Below are 17469 nucleotides of genomic sequence, written 5' to 3' on the forward strand. Positions count from 1 at the left end.
GGCCACGGTGCCTCACATGACCAGCGACACTGATCATAATCCCATAATCCTCTGCTCTTCCTCCGCTAATCAAACACTCGGATCTGTGAAGGATCACACCTGCTTCCACTATCTCCTCCTCCTACTGTTCCTCCTCCACTGAAAGAAAGAAAACGGTCACCTTCACATGAACCTCAACATTTCTGCACCCTGTATGTCTTCTCCTATGCCATGCAGCTGTCTTCCAAAATGGGTGACAATGCTTTTTGAAGCCTCAGTGATGATGGATAAAACCATATTTGGAAAGAAGATTTAACATGAAAAACGACAGTTGCGTTTTTTAAATTACACCAAACACAAAGTGTCATGAAAGATAAACATAAACCACAAAATAAATGCATCTGATGTTCTTCATGTTTTTGCCTACATGACACGTCCTTTACACACGTCTTAATTTTTCATAAAAATATTAGTGAAAATATGAATCACCCACACCTACTTACACTGGTGAAATGCTGTGTCCTGTCTTCTCTGTACGTCAACCAACATACCTCCTGACATCATCACATGGCGGCTGGAGAAGAAGGCTAAAAGGGATTCATCCACTTTTGGAAGCGGCGCCAAACGTACATAACGGCTGTTAGTTCTTATGTGTTAAAGTTACCTTCTACTACCTAACTTCCCGTAACATTGTTACCCAGCCGGGTGGAGCGGAGGTTTTGGGTTCAGTGGCGTGTTGTACAATATTTTTGGTGACGTAAATAGTTTGGCTTTAACCCTGTCCTCTCATCACCCAATAAGAAGGTTGAGAGTTGGAATCTCACATGGGCTGAGAGTGGAAGGATTTTCTCCGTGTGCTCTGCAACCGCCGCACACGTTTGCTTGAAATTTAGTCGTGTGTTCATATCTTTTGTAGCTATTGTCGTCCCGACAAGTGGGTTTGGGGTAAATATGGGATCCTCCATCTCCTGAGTGCATCCCTGCTTTTATTTTACTCCCAACACATCCTTTCCTTCACTGTTTTTTTTTCATTTTCTCATTTTGCCTCTCATGTTTTCTGCCCTTTGCCTGTTATTTGGCTGCACAGCGCTCACATTCCATCTCTCTCCTCTAAGTTGGCTGTCATTTTTTCCATTAGAGCCGTCAGGGCACACAATAGCTAATAAACTGGTCATGGAATCACACCTGAGCTCTCTTGTTTTTTCCCCTTAAATTCACATTCTCCTGCTGTTTTGTTGTTTTTAGGAAGAATCGCTCTGCTTTTGCTTTTGAAAGCACAGCCGTGGCTTTGTTGTCTAATGTTTTCTTTGGCATGTATTTTTACTGTTCACTTCATTAAGCATGGTTTGGATTTGAAGACTGCTACATGGTTTTATACACTTCTGCAGATCGCTTTCAAAGGGACAGTGACTCGACATCATCCGTATGATTCTTCTGGGTAGCTTTGCTTCTTATTTTGATTCCCACCAAGGCGTCTTGCTCTTCAATTACATGCATCACAGGACTGCAGGGAGTAGAAGATGAAAGATTCCACACGCAGCTTTACATTGCAAGAAAGGGACTTTTGGATGTTGGGAGGTTGGTGCATCAGTCAGACATTCAAAGTCAAGTATATTCTTTATATATATACATAATATAAACTATGTACAATGTATTTATTTGTTTGTCTTTCAAGGAGCTCACTTGAACCCTCATCTTCCCTGAGCGACAGATCCAACGTGTGACTTGTCAACATGTCCTTGAAGCAGCCTCATGTCTGCACTACAGGTGAGTTGCAGCTCAACTCCTCTCCTCATTTCTCTTCCTTCCTCTAACACGCTGTGAAGGAAATGAGTTGTAATTACAGCATCCTTGATCATGATCTGCTCGAGACCATCAGTGAGGTGGCAGTCGCTCCTTCCTTCCACTTGTGAACAAGAGCCATACTTGTTACTTAAATGCATCTACCAAAGTGAGCTTGCAGTGAGTTCAGAGTTGAAGGTCAAGGCTTCTTTTTTGCCTATATAAAGTGGGGGTTTGCCTGAGGTCACTGACCCCAGCATCTCCTGCACCTTGACTTAAGGACAGCAGTTCAGTGGCATCATAGTTCTCTGTGTCAGTGTGCAAAAATGTGCTTTTCCTTGTCTGCTATTTCGATTTCCGTGCTGATTCTTCATCTAAGCTTGAGCAGGTCTTCTTCCGATTAGAGCAGACGGAGCTTGTGGAGTAGATGGATTTACCAAAGGTCACCAACAAAACCCTCAGGTTAGCTTCGCACAGACAAACAGACAGCGAAGGACTCACACACACAGACACACTGCAGTCAGATTATATGTATTCAATACCCTCGGGTCATCCTCTTTACTCCGCGGCCACGTTTCCCTGGAAACAGATCAGCTAAGGGGGTGTTGATGATGGGAATCTCGAAAGCTGAAATTTTCAGTTCAGAATTAGGACCACTGCTAAGAGGACAGCAGATAAGAACAGGACTCAGATAAGGTTGCAGGAAATCGCTGCAGGAGAGGATTTTTTTTTTTTTTTTCCCTGCAAATCAATGTTATCTTTGTCGACTGCATTGGTATTGGCTTCATTTTTTTTCACTAGTCAAATCTTTATTGAAAATTCAAGGTTGAACTTTTGACCTTGTTGTTTTAAAACAGCATTTTGTATTATTACTATTATTTATAATAATAATTATTATTATGTCTGACAAAACATACTTCATTCACTGTTCATTTTGCTGTACTTCTCTACGGAATGTCTCACCTTCAGAAGTACTACTGCATTTCACTGTTTAGTCTGAAGTGAAAACAATCCAGTCAAGCTTTACCTTCATTTTCCTGTCATTCTATTCTCTTCATTCTCCATTCATAACTTTTTTATCTCACTCCTAATTGACAACTTTTATATTGCGCCTCAACTGGCTCTGTATTCAGAAGCCGTGCTTTAATTTCTCCTCATTCACTCACATCCTCTGATGAAGCTAAGGAGTTATTGAGCAACAGGAAATGAAAGGACCTTTGCTGGGCAGGTTTGTCATTAGGATGGTGCTTCGCTCCGCCGGCTCAAGGATGGTTTTATAGGGGATTTCACGCGAGGTATAAAACACCTTCTCAGACACAACAGCAGGGCTGCGCGGTGTTGGGGCGACTTGAAAAATGCACCACTGCAGGATTCTATTAATGTTTGTCAGTATCTTTCCTTTTTATTTTTGTTTCATTTCATGCCAGTTTTTTTTATTTTTTTATTTCAGGTAGCCACTACAATTCCCAAGATCTCGATTGCAGTGAGACTTGACACACTTAACAGAACTGAGCTGTGACTGTAGTTTAGATTGTCTTTGCTCTTTTGAATTATTCTCACAAGACTCATTTTGGTTCTTGTTGCTGAGTGTTTTACACCGGTTGATATGCCGCAGCGCGTGCAATACTGGAGTAAGTTCGGAGAAGAAAGCAATAAGTTTTCTCTCGCTGCCTGCCGGGCTTTTGCTTTCTCACGTGGTGATTTCCAGGTCACATGCAGAGGACAGAAAAGACCAGGAGGCAGAAAAGACCATGGCATAATTGGGTTGCATGAGAGTGCCCTCTGATGGAGGAGAGAGAGAAAGTAGCGTTGGCGCGTGACAGATCTCAACACACATACACACTGGAGCGGCTGATGCTACAGTTGGGCTGACGTTGCAGCTCTGAACCAAAAGATTTGCGGCGCTTAAGCAGCTCTATTGTGTTTTTTGGGTGGTGACAGTATCCAGAAGGAATGTGAAACTGAGTGGTCTTTTTACACACAATAGAGACTGTCCAGTTCAGTGAGGTCACAACTGCAGCGAGACAGAGGTGTGTGTGTGGTGGCAGAGTGGGTGGCTTACTTGGAGCGGGTGTGGTTGAATCACACACACAAAAAATTCACAGTGAAGTTATAAGCCATACGTGTAACTGCTGAAAAGAATGAACAGTTTCCGGTTATAATATTGGTGTATGGGATTGGTGGAAGTCTGCGCTCTCTGAGTTCTCATTGAGTTTCTTCGTCTTATATTAAAGGACTGGGATGACGCCAAACAGATTTATGTTAGGTCTGTTGTAGCTTTAATATCAGCTGTGATCTGTGATAGAAAAAAGTCCTCGTTGTGTCTCATGCGTAAACAATGCTACTCTTCCTCTAATCTCCAATATTTCTGAACCTACCTTGTCTATGACAGTGTGTGATTCCCCTGGAGTTTATTTAGTGGAGAAAGCTCTTGACAATATTTGAACAAGTCTGTTAATCCTCAGCACTCTTTAGGTAGCTCGTCCCCATGGAAGCGATGTGTGTGTGTGCGCGCGCACATGTGTGTGTCCTCAGTAGGAAGAGGTCAATAACTGGGCGAAGAAGGGATGTGTAGTCGTGGAATGAAGGCTGTGTGTATGTGTGTTGGAGGTAGTCCAGAATAACAATTGATTTGGACACGACAGGAAACCGGAACAAAGCTCTAAAGGAAAAAAAAGGAGAAGTGAGGACAGAAAAAACTGGGCGAAGGAAGTGGTGATCCTATACTGGGGAGGAAGTTTAACAGTCGAGTATAAGTCTAGAGCAAATAGTGGGGAGAAGAGTGATGGTTTAGCAGGGAAATCAAGATGCGAATGGAGGGAGGGAAGCAAGGAGCAGTCTGTGAAACTGTCTTTGATCTCTCATTTCAGAGGAAAAGAAAGGAGTTACAGTGTGTTCATGTGTGTGCATGTGTCTATTCAACAGACCTCCATCCTGGTTTGTCAATCTTCAGCTGAAGTAGGTTGAGGGCTTAAGTGTGTGTGTGTTGGGTCCTCAGCGGATGTTTTGTGAGTTCAGCAGCCGTGTCGGGGCGAGGACAGAGAAGAGGGGTGAAAAAAAATGGGTGGAAGAGAAAGTGAAAAAAAAATGTGTCTCTGGAATTTACAAATGAAAAGGAAAGTTTTTTTTTTCTCTTAATGCGATTAAATTTTTCCATTTCACCGCTCTCCTGGCCGACAGTATTCTGTTCTTTAGACGCACAGAGCCGCAACGCTACACTGTCTTCAGGACGGGGTGGCTTTGGGTGAGGAAGGGGGAGGGACGAGTGCGAGCTGGTGGGAGGTAAACTGGAGGGAGAGAAGGAACGGGGAGAGGAGTGAGATTGTGAAAGGTTGGCAGCAGTGGTAGATTTTCTAAATCACTTCGGCTGTTGGATGTTTCATCGAGTTAAAAGTCAAACTGAGATTGAGCAAGTGACTGACAGGAAGAGGAAGGAATGGAGGTTTCAAAGTTTTTTTTTCAGTCGGAAGTTTGGTAAAACTAATAAAGGAGGGCTGACATTTGAAATTCGCTTGTACTACAAGAGGAGGTGTGTGAGGAGATAATAGCAGAAGCTGTGTATTTGTTCTTTAAAACTGGGAGTTGAGTTGGAGTGTTAATCCAGCGTGCTTTTTTGCCTCTGGTTTGATTATGGTATTAACAGTTAATGTATTCAATGTCTGGCTGTAGCTGTTTAATCTTGCTGTGTCTGTGAGACTTGAGGATCACAACTTGCTTTTTTTGTAAAGAAAATAGTGGTGAATTTTCAGCACAAAATGTACATCTCCTTTGCATTTGTATGTGTCTGCCCTTGAAATTGCAACTAAAAGTACATAGCATTTTCCACAATGGCAAACAACATTTGTGTTTCTCTGTGGTGGAGTTTTCTTCACTGTTGTGCTTCGCTCGGCAGGATATATTCGCTTTGCACTTAGTCTGAAGGAAAACACTCTCAAAAAATTTTTTTTGCATTGCTCAGTGAGTAAAATATTTTGACCCAAAATGACTGGCTTTTGAAAACAGTGCAGGCAGGGATGAAGAAAGGAGAAAACTCTATTGTCAATCTTTTTCAGACAGAATCACAGATCTAATTGAAACCTTTGTGGGAGGCATGACACTGAATTAGTTTTAGTTTTGATCATATTATCTGCGAGGCACAGCAGAAATCTAGATAAGAAAACGTACATCACATTACTGGCTTATTTACTGAGCATAAATTCACATTATAGAAAAGTAGTCAGGCAGGTAAATCATTGTTTAAGTTGATGGGTTTAGGTTTTTAAGTTTTCTCCACTCACATGACAGGGGATCCAGTTCAACTGATACAAAGAGTGAATCGAGGTTTTCTTGAACAAACAGCAACCGTGACCGTTCTGTTGAGACGATCCTCCGCCGAGGAATAAACAACCTTTATATCTGTGCCGGGTGACGAACATGAAGCCCGCTGAGCTCCTAAGTGCCAGTTTGGCAGGTTTCCCTCTGCCGTTTGCAGTTCTGGCCACAGTTACTGCCTCTGTTGTCAGATGGCGGCTGCATTAATGTGAGCATTGCTTTTTATTTGTTTTAAAGGACCCAAAGGTCCGCCTGGGAGCTGTGTTTGAGGATGACCAGGTTGGCTCCGTGGCTGTTGCCAGCTGGCAGTGAAATCTCATCTGGACTGTTTTTCACACACGCTGGTTTGACTGTCACTGCTGAGCTGCTGTTTGTCCTTCAAACAGATGCAAAACAAACAGAAGTGTGCGGAGGAAATCTGTGTGTGGTGGCAAGACAGCGCTGTTTCGACAGTCGCCTCTTCGGTCATGATAAGATGGAACAGAAAGATGTCTGCAGGAGCTGTTGTTGCAGAGTAGTCATGACTCACGCATTGCATTATAACATTTAAATGACAGCAGTAATGATCTTGGCATTTATATTCATGGGGTGTTGCTTATTGTCTTTGCTTCGTGTGGCCACTGATAATGGACCCGACCACAGGGTCACCTCATTGTCCTGAGACTTACAATTGGAGTTGAATATGAGTGACAAAAGCGTGAGTTATTCGGACAGCGGTCGAGATAAAAGTGCTTTTATTGTGAACCCCCATGTCGGTGGATGAAGGGAACAGCTTCAGACATCAAGAAGGCAGACTTCCATAGTGGTGCATAAGCAGCGAATGTTCTCTGGGACTTTGGCAGGATTCAGGGCTTTGTTGCTGTTCGCAGCTCGGCCCGGAGCGCCCTCTCTGAGTCACAATCCTCTAATCAGCAGAGCGCTCTGTTGCCAGAATGAACACTGGCAGTCGTTACGCCAATGAGTGTAAGCGCACGCACTTTGGCTCCCTTTGTTGTATCACACAGCAACCGCCCAAAGTCCTGCTCTTTGCATGTTGCTCAGTAACTTGTGTGTGTGTGTGTGTGCCAGTTGGCCCGCTGGTGTACTGACAACTCACCATGGAGATGTTACAGGAAGAAAATGTTGTGTGTTTGCAGTTTCAACGTGTCCTCAGTCCCGGCGCAGTCCAGGCGTTTGGAGGTTTTTGATGGTATTTGCAAGCAAGGACTGATCCCTTCCCTCCCTTTGATGTCTTTGCGATGCAATATTTGGACTCCTTCATGTTTGTAAGGTTTTTGAAACATAGTGACTTCCAAGCAGCTGGAAACTCCTCTTCCTAAGAACAGGAATGACAGACATTTACAATGCAGGAGAGAAAGGTTTGTTTGACTGACAGAGCATATTATATTCTTGGCGGTTTTTGCTTAATGGCTACTGACCTTCATGACTTAAAAATCGCAAGAATCCGAACCCCAACTTTCCTGCGATTTAAATTCATCTGCTTTCTGGCGTGTCGTGAATGTTGCAGTATACAAGAATAATTCAGGGTGATCTATCGACAAATGTATTCTCTCACCCCGGAGGAAAACATTTTCCTCTGGATGTGATTCATTTTCAGTTTTATTGTGAAGGATATATGAAATTCCTTGACCTGAAGTGAAGAGCCGATACCTGGTTACACCAGTTGATAAAACACTCACTCCAAAACTAGCCAAAGTTGCATCGCAACAGAAAGTTTCTTCTTGTCACAAAAGTGTGTCCAAACTTTCAAATTCCTGGTTTTGCAAAATAAGAAAAACAACATTAGACAGAAAGGTCACTGACCACGAGATCTTGTTAGCTCATTCTTACCGAGGAAACTCTGCTCCACCAACGGTGGATGACATTTCTGTATGTACAGCTGTGTCGCTGCAGTTTCATCACAAACGTGAGAGTACTTTAAGTCAGGCTGAGTATCAAACAGGTTTCCCTAAATGTCAGTGTGCGGTATACGCTTGCAACGCCAAGTCAATTTCAGGAGAGCAGAAATGGGATTTTAGTTCAACACTCTGCGAATCAGAAGTTAAAACAAGTTTCTTTTTTTCTTTTTTTTTACATGAATTTGAATTTATATTTATGTAAAAGCGCCAATTAGTAGTAGACAGCGATGTGCCGGTCTTTCCCAAAGCTCTTAAGATATGCAGACTGACAGAAGGGAGAGTGCAGAGAACACATTTGCACACTTTTCTGTTGGATTTGATGTGTTTTCTTTATTTTCTTGAATCTCAAAGTAGCTGCACATTTGTCCTGTATGCCTCTATTAGCACTGTGTTTTCCTCTCACCACATTTCAAATTCAGTGATCATGCCATCTTAAAATGCCATAAATTGTCTTCAATATATCTCGGTCTGTTTGCCAAAATATATGTATTATATATATATAATATATAATATTTCAAAACATAAATAGCATATACAGAGATAACCAACATTCTGAGCAAATAATTCTACTGCACAGTCATATTTTGCTTGGTTTAAAAGCGCCTCTGAGCATCATTGTAGTGAACAGAAATTATTATAAAGATTTATATCTTACCTGATGACTGAACAGTGGTGCTAATAAACAGGAAATCTAGCATTTCCTGTTGCTCATCCAAGCATGCCGTGAACCTCAGCGCTGCGAAGTACTTTCTCTGGCCCCTATATTAAAAGTGAGGCTCTCTTAAATGCAGTTGACAGGTTTTGTGGCTCCAAATTGAAATGCTGTCGTCCTTGCTGTGAAATGCAATCTGTCTTTCCGGGCGTTGAAATAAATAGTAATGCGGTTTTTAAAAGCGGAGCAGCTTTCCGAGGGTTTTAACATCTTTGAGTGATTTGTGAGTCTCCATTATGGCTCATTACCTTTTAAAGAATATCTGTGAGTTGTTTGCGGCGGAATATTTCACATAAACGGAGGCTCTTTGCTTTGTGATTCACTGCTTGGGTCCGGCACAAACGGAACCAGCCCACCAGTGAACCCCAATCGAATGTTTTACCACCCTCATTCTGGTCACTCTCTGAGCTGAAAATGGGCTCCAATGTTGTTTGCCTCAACTCAGCGTGCTACCGCACAGAAAAATTGCGCCCCGAAAAAGATGCTCACAGCTCACTGAGGCAATTCTCTGAAGGGTGGAACAGGCTGAGGTAAATTTATCTCATTAGAACCTACAGATGAGAAATCATTTGCTCGATTTTGTCCCAATTTTTCGCCGGTATTACAGAAGCAAATCGAGTGTGACGGCTTTGAAATAGAATCAGATTTAAATCAGCGCGCATGGAGGAGAGCCTTGCATCAGAGACAAACACTGAGAGAATGGAAACTCCAGAAAAGTGCAGTAAGTGGTTTTTCACATGATGCGTTGACAGAAATTGAAATGAGAATAGACTACGCCTGCGCACTGCATTTTGTACTTAATGTAGCTTTTAATGTAGCTGTCTCAGCTAGTTTTAAGTTGGTCTACTGACAAAACTTTTCTTGCTTTTTAACTTTGGACCATTACAACAAGGGAATGTATCATGTCATAACCTCGACCAACATACTCCGTAGTTTGGCTTGAACCATGGTGGCGATGAACTCTCCGAATCTCTCTCATAAGATCGAATGAGTTGACATCTGAACACCCTGGTTGAGACCCGAATAAAAGCTTTCGAAGGCACCGCGCAGCAACGATGACCTCACCCAAGCGCTCTTTGAACATGTTTCTTGGATCAGTTGTTGCTCCAAGTCACACCTGCGTCAGAGCTGGTGATGGAAAGTAATATTTCCTATTTTTGCATGTCTGTTTTTAGTTTAGGACTGAATGAATCAGTGGAGTGCATGCAATAAAAGCAAAAGTTTTGTACGGTGCTCTTCTTAACGCAGAATTTTATCGTTGTTCTTTGTGGGATGAAGGTGGGTGTCTTATACTGCTGTGAAACCACCATCGTATGAGCACCGCGGTGGTTTGTTTTGTACTGGTTTAGTGGCTCTCATTCAGCCATGACTATCGCCGCCCTGTTGAGTCCAAGTATGAGCGATATTAAGATAATTTTTTTCTGAATAGCCCAGAGCAGGGTGTCCAAAGTGTTCCACATAGAGCCGCAGTGGGTGCAGGTTTTTGTTCCAACCCATCAAGAAGACACCTTTTCACCAAAACTTACACCACCCTGGCCCTTTGCAGACTGTTTTTAGTGGCAAATTAAAGCAGTATTGAGTGTTGAAATCGCAAAATACGTGTCTGTTTTCTGTTGGGCTGAAGATGAGAATATTAGATGATGAACTGAAAAGTTTTTGTATTTCGACCTCAAGCTGATGTTTGATTAAAATTCATGATTGTCCTTTCTTTTTCTGGAGAACTAAAGAATTGTTTAAAAAGGCGCTCACTATCTGTCACCAATGACATGTGGTTTGACCTTACACACCCAAACGCAAGCAAAGGGACCTTCAAGGCGCCACAAGAGGCTTTGAATCGCAGGCCGTGTCCGTGATAGAATTGAGGGAGCCTCTGGTGTCATAATACACCAACCGTTACAGTTTCATGAAGCCAATACACGTCTGTATTGATGTGTTTAGGAGGCATTCACTGTCGATCATGCAAAGTACTCCAATGTATTCACAGATGAGGCCCTTTGCACCATTGAGAGCCCTGAGCTCCTCTGAATAGAGCGACAATAAAGTTGCGGTGGGAGGTCCGTTCACTATTCCAAATGCCTCTCAGTCGGGCTCAAGAGGTTGAGAGGGATAGTGAGTAGAGTGATGTTGCTTAGGTCAAAGGGTATTTGTTGGGCCTTATAGCCGCGTGTTAGAGCAAGAATAGGATCACAAGTTCAAGTTCAAGGGTAAAGACTTGTCACTGGATTTTGTGTGTTTGAGTACAATCCTCTAGTCCACCTTTTGACACACACACACACATGAATTGTACAAGCTGTACAAAATCTGAGCTTAGCAAATACATGAGTGAAACAACTCAACTATATTGAGTGAGGTACAGGCTGCTTTTTCCTCCTCATGCTGTGTTCTTGAGCCAGAACTGACTGCTGGTGGTTTTATCTAAAGGCTTTGATTCGTTCATCTAGCTAACCTTATTTAGATGCTTGTGGGTTCACATGAAGAATATGGTTGGTACTATAAATGGTAATGAGCAACAGGTGGTCTCCGACGGAGAACATCTGTGGTGATCTGGATTGGAATCTACTGGTGAAATGCTCTTATTTTTTCTTTTCTTTTTCATTCAAACTATTAAATGCATGGCAAACTACACACTAGTTCGATAAAAATCATTTATATTTATATGCTTTTTTTTTGTCAGGTGGATATTGTTCCGAGGTTGACATGGCCACAGTCTGGACAAACTGGACGGCAAATTCAATGTCTGAGGCCGACTCCCTCTGGACACTCAGTGAGCATCACTTTCACTCCGGATTTGGATCAACGACCTTAAAAAATAAGGTAGACCTTCAAAAAACTGAACCCGCTCTACTCCGCCCATCACTGTCTGCGAGTTAATGACCTTTCACAAACCCTTATCACCGGGCCTGTTCTCGCCCCAGGTCATAGAAACTGCAGATGCAGTGTTTTCATGTGACTGGAAAAATAATTTAAACATGGGATATGCCCCCCGCACCATTGCTGTAGAATGCGAGGTCCGTCACCAGGGTCCTCATCAAGGACTCTTCTGCTCAGTTGTTACGGCGGTGAGTCAGTTTAATCACCAGTCCGTCTCTCGTCCGTCTCCCTGCTTCATCTTGCTCCATGTCATTCCTTCACTCCAGCTTCATTCTGTGGCACTTAGAGCTAGAAAATGTTGCTCTTTGCCTGGAGGCTGTGCATTTTAAAAGCAGCAAAGTGCCTTGAATTTTAATGTGGGACTGGTACACAGAAGAGGCAATATTCATTCCTGCCGTTCACTTTAGTTGACACGTGGTAATAATGTTGATCACACTACATGCGTCGACTGCGAGAGTCTGCGGGGAGAAATAGCATCCAGCCAGTGGCCTGCCTCGGTTTGTGTGATTCTTTCAATGTGAGGGTAGTTGACAGTCAGTTGCTCAATAGGTTCAGCTTCAATGTTAAAGATTGATCTGCTAGTTGAATCAGGCTGTTATAGCACTGTTATAATGGTTTAAATCGAACTTTTTTTCAAAAGCATTTGATAAAAGATCATCCTGTTTTCTTTGTTTTGTGCGACTAAGATCATGTAGACTTCATTTTATTTTTTTTAACACAACCAACACACACACACACACACACACACACACACACACACACACACACACACACACACACACACACACACACACACACACACACACACACAAATAATTGACAAACCCAGTGGAGATTTTCCACAGAGGGAACATGCGAAGTGCACACAGCTACCGCTCTCTGCTGCGGTTTGGTGCCAGCTGTTAGGTCTCTCAAGAAGACAGCAGATATTCTGCACTTGCTGTTTATTCGTTTCTTTCTGTATGAACAAGCGACCGGCACTGAGCCAATCATTTTAATTGCGGTGGACCTTCTGCAACAAATATGTGGAAATGTCATTTTTGCAATCCCACCACCTTTTCAACCTCTGATTTTCCAATCACTATGCGGCCATGTCTGCTCACCTGTAGTCATCTGCAATCAGCTCTCACTTCTGAGAGCCGCCTCCCGCTGAAGGTCTGCTGCTATTGTCAACACACACCGCACTGGTTATAGCGTTCAGCTGCCCAGCGCTGATGGTTGAATCCAAGCCTCCTCCTCTTCTGCTTATTCCCCTCATCCCAGCTGCTTTAAGTGTGAGGCGTGGGACTCCCTAAACTGGTTGCCATCTTATCGCAGGGCGACAAACAGAACACTCACGTACACAGTCGCACTCAAAAAAGACATATTTTCAATGTGTTTACAAACATTGGTTTTCAATAGTTTTTTGCTAGACTTCAGTGATTTCTGAGCTGCCTCAGAGTGATACCACTGTGCTGCTCACAGATACACGGATGGCTACTCTCGAATAAACATCCTGGGTCTTAGAGATTCTATGGTGCCTGCATTTGTTCAAAGACGATTTGTTCATGCACTACTCAGTGTTTATTTTAATAGAAGGGTAATCTGTTATATTAATTATAAGTTGCCAGACTTCAGTGATTTCTAAGCTGTCTTGATGTGATACCACTTCGCTGCGCACAGATCCACGGGTGGATACTCTCCAGTAAACATGTTGTGATTTGGAGCTTCCATGGTGCCGGCATTAGTGCAATTAGATGAATTGTTAATTAACTAGTCAGCCTTAGTGTTGAAAGAAGAGTAATCTGTTGCACTAACCGTTTGTTGCTGGACTACGACGATTTCTAAGCCGTCTCGGTGTGATACCACATGGCTGCTCACAAACACACGGATGGATACTCTCGACTAAACATACTGTGGCTTTGAGCTGCTGTAGTTCCTGCATCTGTACAATTCCCTTCTGCTTCAATGACATAAATGTTAAAGAGGGTTTTCTTCTTGGTAATAACACCCCATTGGCTGCAAATAGTCTGGAAAGACGCCTCAACACATTCACGGTACGCTTGTGTGTTTGTCACCCGAGAGTAGAATTAACACACTTCATCGAATATGAGGTTTCTCTCTGTTTATTTCTAACAACAGCGTGTTGTGGTAGAAGTTTTCTACAGCAGGTGGTGTCAGAATAAGAGGAACCAGTGGTATAATGTGTTCGCAGGAGGCATATCAATAAGAGACAAGTTCAGACATGCATCCAAACACATTAGGGCACGTTAGAGCAGTGTAGTGTGTCGTGTTAGTGGCATGCCTGCATCTCATGGTAACAGTGTGTATGTTGATGAAATCCAAATAGTGGAAAGACACTGGGGGAATAGTAAGTGAATTTCTTGCTTGAACTTCTGATTTTGTGCTCCGGTAAGCATGTCTGTAGGCGGAGTGTGTGGATTGTGCACTAAGACATGTTGCTGTGTGCGTGTGTTTGTCGGCATGTGTTAATCCATTGCTCGCAAGAATATCTGGATGTTTTTTGATACAGAAATGGCAGCACAGCGGTACATGTTGGTTAACTGTGACTCCATGCTGTGGTCGGGACACACACACACACACACACACACACAAGCATTGCCAGGCGCCCGCATGTGGCAGCGCCAGTTGAGTCACAGTTGTCTTGTCACCCCTCCTTGCTATGAACCCATGTGACCCAGAACACACACACCTACACAAACAAAGTCGCAGCCGTCCGATGCCACCTCCTGAAATGGAGGTGTATAAGATTAAGGCGCGCACGCTCATCTGACAAACTCATCAGATGCACTCTCCTTTCCCAGACGTTTATACCCCTTTGCGACTTTCGCAACAGGACTCATCTGTCATCACAAATACACACACACATACATCAGAGTGAAGGAAAATAATGACCTGTGTGTGTGTGTGTGTGTGCGCAAACACCATGCACATTCCTGGAGCCATTGACCGGGGCTCTGTGGGTAACCATGACTACAACTGCTTCACCATGGAGACGGCCGTTACTCCCTTTACTCGCCCTCCTCCACCACGTCTCCCCCTTTCTCTCTTCGCCTCACCCCACCTTGTTCCCCTCCCCCGTGTCTCTCGCCAGTCGCCGATGATATTAGGCGGCCAGAAAAAAAGAAGATAATCAGGTGGGGAGTCAGACTTGACGTCGCTTTTTAGTCAGCTTTGAACTTTTCTTGTTCGTCAATGTCCACTGCTGCTACTTTCATTAGGGATTGTTCCACTATCTGGTAATTGCACTGCATCATTAGAGTCATAGGCTGACGTGACTCAAGTCGAGCACTCAGGTTCTGACTGCTGTTGTGAAGGTGAAAGCAAAAAGAGTTTTGTTGAAAAGTGTGGTGGATCACGGAGGAGAAGGGTGCTGCGGAGGTCGGAACAACTTGTTTATGACCTGTGACCAGAGGCAATAGTCCAGGGTGTGTATGACTTTATAGTTGAGTCAAATTTGAACACACTGTTTGCGTTCAAGGAAGCTTGTGTGGTTTCCTTGTGCGAAGCTGGTCAGGTTAATGAGCGGTTGGTGAATGAGGATTCATGTTATATGTCCTATGTGGTCCTTCGCCAGATTCATTTAAACACTCGCGCTTTGAAGTGGAGTGCCCGTCCAAGCCTGGGTAAATGGCGAGCGTTGCATCAGGAAGTGCTTTAATTTGAAAAAAAAAAAAAAAAAAAATCACTATCAAATGGAAAAGGCGGATCGTTTGATGCGTCGTGGCAAACCCCTGAGTGGGAAGACGGATCTTTGAAGTTGATATTCTCTGTCTGTGTTTCTTTGAAAATTATTCTTGAAGTTTCAGCTAAATGTAGCCCTTGTACATATTAATGCTCAGCGATGTTGCCACTTTGATTCAGGGTTTCATTTCCTGTTAGTCAAATTTGGTGAATGAATGTTCAGATCACAGGGAATAAATCCATGTGCCTGTATGTTCTGTGGTTAGTAAGTGATTCTACTCAAATGACTGTCATCTGTGTGTGGCTTCTCTTGCACTTGCAAATGACTTGAACCTTGCTCTGTATCTGCCACCGTGTCTTCCTCTCTCTGACACCCTCAAGTTGATCATTACAGCCCAATGTTTCCAAAATGTTCCTCTCTGATGTGCTGCAAATAAGCAGAAAATGTCGGGGAAAGCTACTTTTATTACCGCTCAAGTTTGTCATTTCTCTTGGTATTTGGTCTCATATTGCGCCAATTCTGGTCTAATATTTTCAGTAACACAGCTTCAATATAAATTTTTATCTCCATTGATTTGTTTGGGGTGTAAGTCGTCGCACTGATGGAAAACTGGAGTGACTCGACCTATTGAGCGTGAAGATTCCCTCTGGAGTTGGTATGTGTGGAAAGGTATAGATTAGAAATTGAAAAACTTTTGTTATAGAAACTTCAGGTTTTGTGACTATTTCTGTCACAGCACAAGTTTGGTCCTAACGTTAGGTGTCCCGTCCATTTTAGCTAGAGTTCAAGATCGGTTTTACCATCCAGAGTCTGGATTCCAGACCGGAGCGACTGGATCCAGTTCTGCCTTGGCACATGTTTTTGTAGCCAGAAATCCTCTACTGTACAGAGAGCGTGTCCTCAGGGGTTCGGTATGTCTCACTTGCTAGGTAGAATTATTAAGTACATTTGACTGGGATAATATTTCAGTGCTTCATTCCAAAACACGTCTTTTACTCTTGATATAAGTGGAGCTAGTTCTTTGCAGGCCATGAGTCGTGAACTTCTGAAGTGGATTTTGATTCACAGGTCAGTTGAAGATTGTTTTAGTGGCTGTCAATTTAAAAAAAAAAGGAGAGAAGATTGCTCACTTTATTTTCAGTTGATACAGTTCACCTCGGCATATTCTTTGGTCACGGCACTCCTGAGCGTTTTCTCCTGACTGCATTCATCTCCTCACCTTTTTGCTGTGCTCCAGAGCGACTATTCTGGAGCTCCCACTTTACTGTGTGAACCAATGTACGTCCTCCTCTTGTGATGAAGAGCTTCCTGTTGCTGCTTGTTTGGAGGAGAGTATAAAATAAGTATGGTGCTACTGACAGGTAATGTGTTTCATTTAGCAAAAACAGATTGTCTTCCTCAGATTGCAGAAATTGAGTTAGGAGCAGAGCGGTTCGCCGCTGAAGTGAAAAGGTTGGAGATAAAAAGGGCTGTGTGAAAATAGCTCAGCAGGGGAAGAGAATTTAACAGCTCGCTTAAACACAACATTTTAGCCGCAGCCATACGGATGTGTTTTATAATGACTATGAAGTAGTTTGTTTGTAGACATGGACACATTAGTTTAAAACAAAATGACACGCAACTACTCCCTTCTGTACGGCCGAAAATACTCCTTGATGGAGAGACTTTAAATCAAATGTAAATGAAGAACTCATCGGTGAAAGAAACGTTATTAAATAAATAAGTCTGAAGGAGAGAGGTCTTACATCAGTTGCACCCTAAATTGAATTGCTAAGAAGAGTGATGAGTGATTCTTCTATGTGTGTACGTGCCGGAGCGACAGCCGCAGCTTTCGCCACCTGTTCTCTGCCTGGCTATCAAAAAGTCAATTTTTCTGAAATTTAGAAAGGCAAACTCATTTCAAGATTGATGGCCATGGATCTTTGAAATCTTATTAAGAATACAGAATGGATTTCGTGGCCCTGAGGGTCAGACATCTTGCTCCTACTATAAAACACGAGTCAAATCGCAGGGAACGTGAAAAGCCAAGCTTTTGTTTTCCCCACAGAAGCATGGCGTCTTTTTTTATTTGCTGGAGAAAGGTTGCTTTTTGCAGAGCATTCTTTCTGATATTTCCTACGTATTATGTCAGACTCTGGCCTCTGTTTGACTTGAAATTTGATCTCCACTGGTGATTTTTCTCTCCTTTTGTCTCCTCCTTGAATTAATAGAACAAATAGCAGCAGAGAAAT

General features: G+C 43.0%; 1 protein-coding gene across 1 annotated transcript in view; it reads left to right on the forward strand.

Moving 5' to 3' along the window:
• Nucleotides 1-26: 26 nt before the first annotated feature.
• Nucleotides 27-17469, forward strand: part of xpc (xeroderma pigmentosum, complementation group C) — a 47368-nt gene continuing 29925 nt past the window's right edge. Inside the window, exons 1-3 of the mRNA XM_053849558.1 lie at nucleotides 27-1557; nucleotides 1655-1746; nucleotides 11357-11496. The gene's annotated coding sequence lies outside the window, so the exon portion shown is untranslated. The remainder of the gene's footprint in view (nucleotides 1558-1654; nucleotides 1747-11356; nucleotides 11497-17469) is intronic.

This window comes from Synchiropus splendidus, chromosome 18 (assembly GCF_027744825.2).
Source record: "Synchiropus splendidus isolate RoL2022-P1 chromosome 18, RoL_Sspl_1.0, whole genome shotgun sequence".
NCBI classification, from domain to species: Eukaryota; Metazoa; Chordata; class Actinopteri; order Syngnathiformes; family Callionymidae; genus Synchiropus; species Synchiropus splendidus.